We start from the raw sequence: 10403 nt of genomic DNA, 5'->3' as shown, positions 1-10403 counted from the left end.
CTATGAAGCAATGATTTAGAGCAATTTTGCATATGACTATGGATTGCTGTGATCTCATCAGTACTTGAGAGGTATTGGAGTCTTTCTCCCAAGTAGGGTTATAGCCAGTTTTGTCCCATTGGATAGCAGTCTCATGGATACATCATGAGTTTCTATAACTTCTGGATAGGTATATTCTTTCTGTTAGAGTTACAGTTCTCAAGAGTTATGAAAATCTTTTTTTTCCTATTCTGGGATATAGCCAGTTTCATCTTATTGGATAGCAGTTTTTCTTTCCTTTACCCCCTTTTGTTTAACCTTTTCATTTTTCTCTTGAATCTCCTGTTTGAATGTCCAGATTGTTTATTTCACTCTGGTCTTTTCATCAGGAATTTTTGGAATTCTTCCATTTCATTAAATGTCCATCTTTTCCCCTGAAAAAGAAGGCTCATCTTTGTCAATTAGTGGATTCTTGGCTGCATTCCAAGGTCTCTTGCTCTTCAAAATATCTCATTCAAGCTCTTCGATCCCTTAATGTTGATACAGCCTGGTCCTGAGTAATCCTTATCATGGTTACCTGGTATTTAAATTGTTTCTTTAAGGCTGTTTGCAGGATTTTCTCTTTTATCTGATAGTTATGGAATTTGGCCACAATATTCCTTGTTGTTCTCATTTTAGGATCTCTTTATGGAGAGCATAGATGTATTCTGTCAATATTTTTTTTTACCTATGGTTCCATAATATTCAGGGCAATTTTTCATCAAGAAATCCTGTAATATTATGTCCAGGCATTTTTTCTCTTCAATGTTTTCAGGAAGCCCAATAATTCTCAGGTTGTCCCTCCTCAATCTCGTCCTGAGGACAGTGTTTTCGCTGATGAGATATTTTACATTTTCTTCTATTTTTTTTTTCTAATTTTTGGTTTTGTTTAACAGGATCTTGCTGAGTCACGAAGTCATCAATTTCCACAGACACCATTCTTTTTTTTTAGAGAAAATTTTTCTTCATTTACCTTTTGCAGCTCCTTTTCCAGTTAGTCAATTCTATTTTTGGAAGAGCTTTCCATTTGTCCAACTGAGCTTTGGAGAGAATTTCTTTCTTCGTGCATTTGTCTAATTGAGGATCTGAGAGAATTATTCTCATCTTGATTTTGTCCAGTTGTATTTTCGAATGATTTGTTTTCTTGTTGCAAGGTGTTAATTTTCACTTGGGTATTTTTCCCAAATTTTCCAATTGATTTTTAAACTCCTTCCTTATTTCTTCAAGGAAGTCTTTCTGTGCTGGGGAACAGATCATATTCTCCTCAGAGGTTCTAGGTCTCTGAGTTAGGGTCTTCTTTGTCCAAGAAGTTTTCTATGGACCCTCCTTTCTGCTGACTTTTCTTCATTTTCCTAAGACCTTGGGTTGGGGAGGGCCTGGTTTACAGATGTTTGGTGTTGGGATCTTCAGAGGCTTTCCTTACTGAATGTAATATCTCCAGTTGGCTAGTAGGGGGTGCTCGAGGATTTGCTCACTAAATGTAATATCTCCAGCTGGCCATTAGGGAGTGATGGCTGCTTTGTATTTAGTGTCTGTGACCTTGATTGAGGCCCTCTCCCTTGGCCTGTTGGGAGTGATTGAAGCTATTAAATACTTTTTATTCAATAAATGGTGGGCTATACCCTGGGGTGAGCTTATCACTCTCCCTATTTTCAGCTGAGGTGGTTTCTGTTGCTCACACACATGTGCCTGGCCAGAATGACTGTAATTGTGTTTGTTATGGGAAGAGGCTTCAGCTGAAATGGAGGTGTGGACTTTGAGTTCCTCCTGACCAAAGGAGCCCAGGGTTCAATTTCTGCAGCTCTCCTGCATGGGAACTCCGCCCTGCCCCCAGCCCCCTTTGCAAGCTCCCGATGGTCTTCATCAACACCAATGCTTCTTTTCCCTAGTTGAGCCAAGCCTCTGTGGTCAACCAGAAGCTAGCCCCACCGCTGATCATCAAGTCCTGTTCTCAGGCCTTCAGGCTCCCAAGCTCTAGCTCCATTGCTAATCAGGCTCCCAGGTGCTCCCCATCCTGTGCTCTTGTCAGAGTCTGCCCTTTGTGCCCGGACTCACCCATGATTGCTGATTATAAATCCTGAGGTAGATGTTCGTTCTCCTGGATTTTCTTCCTGTGTTTTGTTGATCCAGATGACTTTGTTCATATTTTTTCTATCTTTGTAAAGTAGTTATTTGGTAGGTTGATTGGTATGACACAGAATAAGCAAACTAATTTGGGTAGAATTCTCATTTTTATTATATTAGCTTAACCTAAGCATGAACATTTGATATTTTTCCCAATTATTTAGATCTGACTTTATTTGGGTGAGGAAAGCTTTAAAATTTTGTCCATGCAATTCCTGTGTTTGTCTTGGGAGGTAGATTCCCAAGTACTTAATGTTATCTACAGTTGTTTTAAATTGAATTTATCTCTCTATCACTTGTTCTTGTGTTTTGCTGTTCAGATATAGAAATTTTGATGATTTTTGTTGGTTTATTTTATATTCTGCTACGTTGCTGAATATGTTAATTCTTTCAAGGAGTTTTTTACATAATTTTCTTGGGTTCTCTAGCCATCCTATCATTTGCAAAGAGTGAAAGTTTTGCTTCTGTTTTGCCAATTCTGATTCCTTCATTTCTTTATCTTTTCTTATTGTTACTGCTAGCATTTCCAATAATATACTCAATAGTAATGGTGATAATGGGCATCCTTTTTTATCCCCTCAATTTACTGGAAATGCTCTGAGTTTATTCTCATTGAATATAATATTTGTTGATGATTTTTAGATGAATGCTATATACTATTTTAAGTAAAACTTCATTTATTCCTAAATTTTCTTGTGTTTTAATAGGAATGATATTGTATTTTATCCAAGGTCTTTTCAGCAGCTATTGAGATAATCATAATTTTTCTGTTGTTTTTACTATTGATATGTTCAATTACATTGAGTGTTTTCCTAATTTTGAACCATTCCTGCCTGGTATAAATCCCACAATCATGGTGCATTACCCTGTCAATTAGCATGCTGTAATCTCATTTATCAAATTTTGTTTAAGATTTTTTGCATCAATATTCATTAGTGAGATTGGTCTATAATTTACTTTGTCTATTTTGCTTCTTCCTTGTTTAGGTATCAGCATCATCTCGGTGTCATAGAAGGGGTTTTAGAGAAGTCCATCCTCTCCTATTTTTTAAATAGTTTATTTAGAATTTTTCTTATGGAATTTATTGATGGTTTCTTCAATTATTTTTTCAAGTAATGGGGTAATTTAAATCCTTTGTTTCCTCTTCTCTTAATTTGGGCAGTTTGTCTTTTTGTAAATATTCATTTCACTCAGGTTGTGCCATTTATTGGCATATAGTCTTTCTAGAGGGGTCTTTGCATTCTCTTTATGATTTTATGTGTTATCCTTGCAAACAAACGGCCATACAAATCTTTTCTGTATCTTTCCAATTTTAGTATAGGTGCTGCTGAAGTGAGCACTCTGATTTCTCGCAATAGTTATATTGACTTCTTTATCTAGCAGATTTGGACAATTTCCTGCATGATTCTTTCCATGTTCTTCTTTTTTGATCTAGCCTTTCTTGTAGCCTGATGATTTGGAGATATTTCTCTCCGGGATATATTTTCCAGGTTCTTTTTTATTCTAAAAGGTACTTTACATTTTCTTCAACTTTTTTCAGCCTTTTTATTTTGTTTGTTGGAATCTTGTATTCTCATAGATGCAATGGTTTCTATTTGTTCAATTCTAATTTTTAGGTTTTCATTTTCTTCAATTAACCTATATGCTTCCTTTTAAAAGGTGTTGAATAATATCGTCAATTTTTCATAATTTTCCTGTATAATTCTCATTTCTTTTTTTCAATTTTTTCTTCTTTTCTTCTTTGGTTTTTAAACTCTTTTTAAGCTCTTTGATGAGTGTTTGGATTTGAGTCCAAGTTTTAGATTTTTTGAGACTTTCCCTGTAAATGATTTTTCACCAATTTCTTCTTCCAAGATGATATTGCTATCATCATTGTTCATAAATAATTTTCTATATTGAGTGTTCTTTTATATTTTTTGTTCATCTTTGTTATTTTAGTTTTTCTTCTGGGATATGGGGGGAGGTAAAGATTCAAGTATTTTATGCTAGAGTTGGGATTTGATCCCTGTCTTGTCATTAGCCATGATGTTGCCTATGTAATCCAGGTCTTGCCTTTGCAGAGGTTTGTTTCCTCCTTTATGTCCAGGTTCTGACTTAGCAGTGGTTTGTTCCCAACCCAGTCTTTTCTTTTGTCCAAGTATTGCTTGGCTCCAGGCTTTCTTTGGGAGTGCTGCTTTGCTATCTAGCACACAAGACCTGTGGTATTGTCAAACTGTCAGGATCTGGACTGCGTGGTGAGTAAAAGCCTCCCACTGGCTTTCCAGCTGTCCTGCTTCCTAGGCTTTACTTCACCTTTTTCCCCAAAGAGGTAGATATTCACCAAGAAGTCTATTATTTAAAACTACTTTGAATATTTTCTTTTTCTTGATGGGATCTCTAGCTGGAATGTTAGTGCAGAGACTTCATTTACAAATGGTCCTAAAAAGCTCTGGGAGTTTATTGGCTTTAAGTTCACCAACTTGGCACCACTCTACTTTTTTTTCCTTTTAATTTTTTAATGTCTTATTCATTTGTTTCCCAACAACATGCTGTGGTAGTTTTTTTCCTAATAATTTGCTTTGCAAGGCAGTGCAGCTTAGTGACTTGCCAAAGTTCACACAGCTAGGTAATTATTGAAATTTTGGCATAAGATATAAATTCAGGTCATCCAGACTCTAGGGTTGTTGCTCTATTCCCTGTGCCACGAAGTTGCCCCTCCTAATCAGTTTTTTAAAGAGCAGCTTGATTTTTATAATGTTTCTCCATTTCACTCTTCCTTCCTCCTCCTGACAGAAAGCAATATGATATAAGGTCTATATTTATAACCATAGTACAAGTAGATTTATGTAACATACTGTGAGAAAAGAATCAGAATGAAAGGAAAGAAAGCAGACATAAGAGAGAAGAAGAAAGAGCTAATACCTGAAAATTTTTGCAAAATTGGAGATATAAGTTTGATCTTCATTAAAACTCCATAGCTCCTTCTCTAGATAGGGGGGTATTTTCCATTAAAAGACCTTCAAAATTGATTTTTGTTATTGTACTGCTAAAATGAACAAGTTCCTTATGGTTGATCATGAACCCATGTCATTGTTATTGTGTAATATAGTCTTCTGATTCTGCTCATTTCATTCAGCATGATTCATGCTGATTTCCAGGCTTTTCTGAAATCCCTTACTAAGAAATTTCATATAGAGCTATAGTATTTAAGGGATCTTTAGTTTGATCATGGCTATTTGTTTCCTGTAGTTTTTAGATGATTTTCTAGGCTTCCCTAGGTATACATCATATCATCTGCAGATTGGAATTTTGTTTCTTTATTGCCAATTCTAATTCCTTGAATTTTTTTCTCTTACTATTAAAGCAAATATTTGTAAAATAATATTGAATAACAGTAGTGATAATGGGAAGACTTTTTCACACCCTGATCTTACTGGGAATGCTTCCAGCTTGTCCCCATTACATATGATGCTTGTTGATGGTTTTAGGTTGATACGGCTTACTATTTGTAGGAACATTCCATTTTTTTTCTAATCCTATCTAGTTTTTTAGTTGGACTGTATGCTGCTTTTGTCAAGAGATTTTTCAGCATCTCTTCAAATTTGATTTGTGTATGAAATATGATTTCTGTAAAGTTTGGTACCAATATGACCAATTATGCTGATAGTTTCCTTTATAATTTTTTATTTAGAAATATTTTATTAATTTTGAGTTTTACAATTTTCCCCCATTCTTCCTTCTGTCCCCCCACACCCCACAGAAGGCATTTTGTTAGTCTTTGCATTGTTTCCATGGTATAAATTGATCTCAGTTGATAGTTATGAGAGAGAAATCATATCCTTAAGGAAGAAAAATAAAGTATAAGAGATCACAAAATTACATAATAAGATTACGTCTCTTTTTTCTAAATCTAAAGTAATAGTCTTTGGCCTTTGTTCAAACTCCACAATTCTTTCTCTGGATGCAGATGATATTCTCTATTGCTGATAGTCCAAAATTATCCCTGGTTTTTGCACTGAAGGAATGAGCAAGTCTATTAAGGTTGATGGTTAAACATCACCATGTTGCTGTTAGAGTGTATAATGTTTTTCTGGTTCTGCTCATCTCACTCAGGATCACTTCATGCACATCCTTCCAGGCTTCCCTGAATTCCCATACTTCCTGGTTTCTAATAGAAAAATAGTGTTCCATGATATAGACATACCACAGTTTAAGACATTCCTCAATTGAAAGACATTTATTTAATTTCCAATTCTTTGCTATCACAAACAGTACTGCTATGAATATATTTGTACAAGTGATGCTTTTACCATTTTTCATATTGTCTTCAGGGTATAGGTCCAGTAGTGGTATTTCTGCATCAAAGAGTATGCATATTTTTGTTGCATTTTGGGCTTAATTCAAGATTGCTCTACATAAAGGCTGGATGACTTCACAGCTTCACTAACAATGTGTTAGTGTCCCAGATTTGCCATATTCCTCCAACACTGATCATTATCCTTTCTGGTCATATTAGCCAGTCATAGATGTTTTGAGGTAGTATCTCAGAGATGCTTTACTTTGCATTTCTCTAGTAAGTAATGATTTAGAGCTATTTTTCATATGACTTTGGATCACTTTGATCTCCTTATCTATAAATTGCCTTTGCACATCCTTTGACCAGTTTTTAATTTGGGAAAAGATTGTATTTTTGAAAATTTAACTCAGTTCTCTGTAAATTTTAGAAATGAGTCTTTTTTCAGAAATACAAGTTGTAAAAATTGTTTCCCAATTTACTACAATTATTTTGATCATGGTTACATTGGTTTTATCTGTGCAAAAAATTTACTTTAATGTAATCAAAATTATCTAGTTTTCTTAATGATATTCTCCATCTTTTCCTTGATCATTCACTGCTTCCATTTCCATATATCTTATAGGCAAACTAGTGCTTGATCTTCAAGTTTGCTTATAATATTGTTTTTTATGTATAGCTCTTGTATCCACTTTGATCTTTCTTGTTATCGGATGGGAGGTGTTGGACTCAATTTAAGTTTCTTCCATATTAACTTCCAATTTTTCCAATAGTTTTTATTGAGGAGAGTGCTTTTATCCCAATAGTTGGATTCTCTCAGTTTCTCAAACAGCAGATTGATATAATCATTTCCTGCTATTAGATCTAGTCTATTCTATTGCTCCACCACTCTTTCTTAGCCAATACTAGACAGTTTTGATGACTGATGCTTTGTAATATATTTCTTGGATTTGGTAAGGCACCTTCTTTTGCTCTTTTGTTTTTCACTACAACCCTGGAAATTCTTGACTTTTTATATCTCCGTATGAATTTACTTTCATTTTTTCCCCTAACTCACTAAATTCATTTTTTTTTTGGAATTTGGATGGGTATTGCACTAAACTGGTAATTTAGTTTTGGTAGAATTGTCATTTTTTATTATGTTCTCTCGACCTATGCATGAGTTTTGATGTTTGCCCAGTTATTTAAGTCTGATATTATTAGCATGAGAAGTAACTGTTTTCAAAAAGGTTTTGAGTCTGCCTTGGCAGATAGACTCCTAGGTATTTTATTATATCTAAGGTGACTTTGAATGAGATTTCTCTTTCTATGTCTTACTGTTGTATCTTTGTATCTTGCTAGTCATATATATATATATATAATGTCAAGGATTTATGAGGGTTTATTTTATATTCTGTGACTTTGCTAAACTTGCTAATTATTTATAGCACTTTTTTAGATAATTATTTGGGATTCTCTAGGTAGCCTATCATGGCTTATCCAATGAGTGAGAGTATTTTCCTCAGACTTCCCAATTCTAATTCCTTCAATTTCTTTTTCTTCCCCTTTTACCGAGGCTAAAATTTCTAATACAATATTGAATAGTAGTGGTGATAATGGGCATCCTTTTTCACCCCTGAACTTATTGGGAATTCCTCTAGCCTATTCCTGTTGCATATAATGCTTATTTATGGTTTCAGACAGATATTGCTTATTATTCTAAGGAACAAACCATTTATTCCTGCAGTCTCTAATGTTTTAGTAAGAATGGGTTCTGTATTTTGGCAAAAGTTTTTTCAGCATCTATTGATATGATCATATTATTTCTACTAGGTATGTCAGGGATATAATGAATTATACTAACTTTTTTCCTAATATTGAACCAACCCTGCATTCCTGGTATAAATACCACTTGGTCATCATGTATTATGCTAGCGATAACTTATTGTAGCCAATTTAAAAATATTTTATTTAAGATTTTGCAATCTATATTCACTAGAGAAATAGGTCTATAATTTTCTTTCTCTGTTTTAACCCTTCCTGCTTTAGGTATCAGCATGATTTTGGTGTCATAGAAAGAATTATTCAGAGTTCCAACTTCACCTTTTTTTCCAAAAGGTTTATGTATGATTGGAATCAATTGCTCTTTAAATGTTTGATTAGAATTCACTTGTAAATTCATCTGGCCCTGGAGATTTTTTTTTAGGGAGTTCAATAACAGCTTATTCAATTTCTTTTTCTGAGAGAGAATTATTTAAGTTTTTAATTTCCTCCTCATTTAGCCTGAGTGACTTATATTTTTGTAAATATTCTTCCATTTCACTTAGATTCTCAAATTTATTGGCATAGACTTGGGAAAAATAATTTCAAATTATTACTTTAATATCCTCTTCATTGGTGGTGAGTTCACCTTTTTAATTTTTGATATTATTAATTTGGTTTTCTTCTTTCTTTTTTTTAATCAAATAACCAGAGGTTTATCAATTTCATTGGTTTGTTTCATAAAACCAACTTGGTTTTACTTATTTGTTCAACACTTCTCTTGCTTTCAATTTCTTAATTTCTCTTTTAATTTTTAGAATTTCTAATTTTGTATTTAATTGGGGGCTTTTAATTTGTACTTTCTCTAATTTTTTAATTGCATATTCAATTCATTGATTTCCTCTTTCTCTAATTTATTGATCCAAGCATTTAAAGATAAAATATACCCTCTAACAGCTGCCGTGTGTGAATCCCATAGTTTTTGTATGTTGTTTCATTATTGCCATTATCTAGGATGAAATGATTAATTCTTTGTATAATTTGTTGTTTGATGCACTCATTTTATAAAGTGAGCTATTTAGTTTCCAATTAGTGTTGGGTCTGTATCTCCATGGTCCAGTATTGCATATTACTTTTATTGTATTATGATCTGAGAATGATATATTTACTCTTTCTGCTTTTTTGTAGTTGATCATTATTATTTTATGCCCTAATACATGGTCAGATTTTTGTGTAAGTGCCTTGTACTGCAGAAAATATGTATATTCCATTTTATCCCCATTCAGCTTTCAGTTTCCCCCTTAAGACTATCACATCTATCTTTTCTTACAATCTATCTATCTCCTTAACTTCCTTCATGTTTATTTTACAGTTAGATTTGTCTAAATCTGTGAGTGAGAAGTTGAAGACTCCAACTAGTATTTTTGCTGTCTATGACTTCCTGAAGCCCTTTCAACTTTTCCTCTAAGAGTTTATATGCAATACCATTGGGTGCATACATATTCAGTATTGAGATTACTTTATTGTCTATGGGATCTTTTAGGAGGATGTAGTTTCCTTCCTAATCTCTTTTAATGCTATCTATTTTTGCAATGGCTTTGTGTGAGACAAGGATTGCTATCCCTGATTTATTCAATTCAGCTGAAGCAAAATATATTTTGCTCTAATCTTTTACCTTTGCTCTATATGTATCTCTCTGCTTCACATTAATTTTTAGTAAGAAGCTTATTGTAGGATTCTGGTTTTCAATCTACTCTGCTACTCATTTCCATTTTAAGGGAGAGTTCATCTCCCCTTTCTTCCCCCTCTCCATTTTCCATTTTCCCTTCCCTTCCTTCTGTTAGTTGCCCTATGTCACCCCCTTCCTGTCCCTTCCCTCCCCTTTTCCACTTTCAATACTTGAAAGGTAAGATGAGTTTCTTAACTTTACTTATTAATGCGTAAGTCCACTTTAAGCCAAGTCTGATAAGAGGAATATTCTGTTAGTTCTCAGCTTCTCCTTTCTTCCCCTCTATTACAATAGTTCTTTTGTACCTCTTAATGTAATGAGATTTACCCTATTCAACATTCTCCATTCTCCCATTTGCTTACTATTCTCCTTTTTAAGGAAGTATTGCTTTTAAATCATTAAATCTGAATCACAGAAAAGTTATGAGTGTCCATCACTTTTGGCTAAGTATATTCTCTCTAATAAGAGTTACAATTCTGAACAGTTATGAGAATTTTTCTCTCAGGAGGGAATACAGTC

General features: G+C 33.8%; 1 pseudogene; it reads right to left on the bottom strand.

The window, feature by feature from the left end:
* Positions 1-3369: 3369 nt before the first annotated feature.
* On the bottom strand, positions 3370-3482 carry LOC141503790 (U6 spliceosomal RNA; annotated as a pseudogene).
* Positions 3483-10403: the final 6921 nt, after the last annotated feature.

Source organism: Macrotis lagotis, chromosome X (assembly GCF_037893015.1).
Source record: "Macrotis lagotis isolate mMagLag1 chromosome X, bilby.v1.9.chrom.fasta, whole genome shotgun sequence".
Taxonomy (NCBI): domain Eukaryota; kingdom Metazoa; phylum Chordata; class Mammalia; order Peramelemorphia; family Peramelidae; genus Macrotis; species Macrotis lagotis.
The sequence above is the reverse complement of the archived record's forward strand: the minus strand, read 5'-3'. Positions and strand labels throughout refer to the sequence as shown.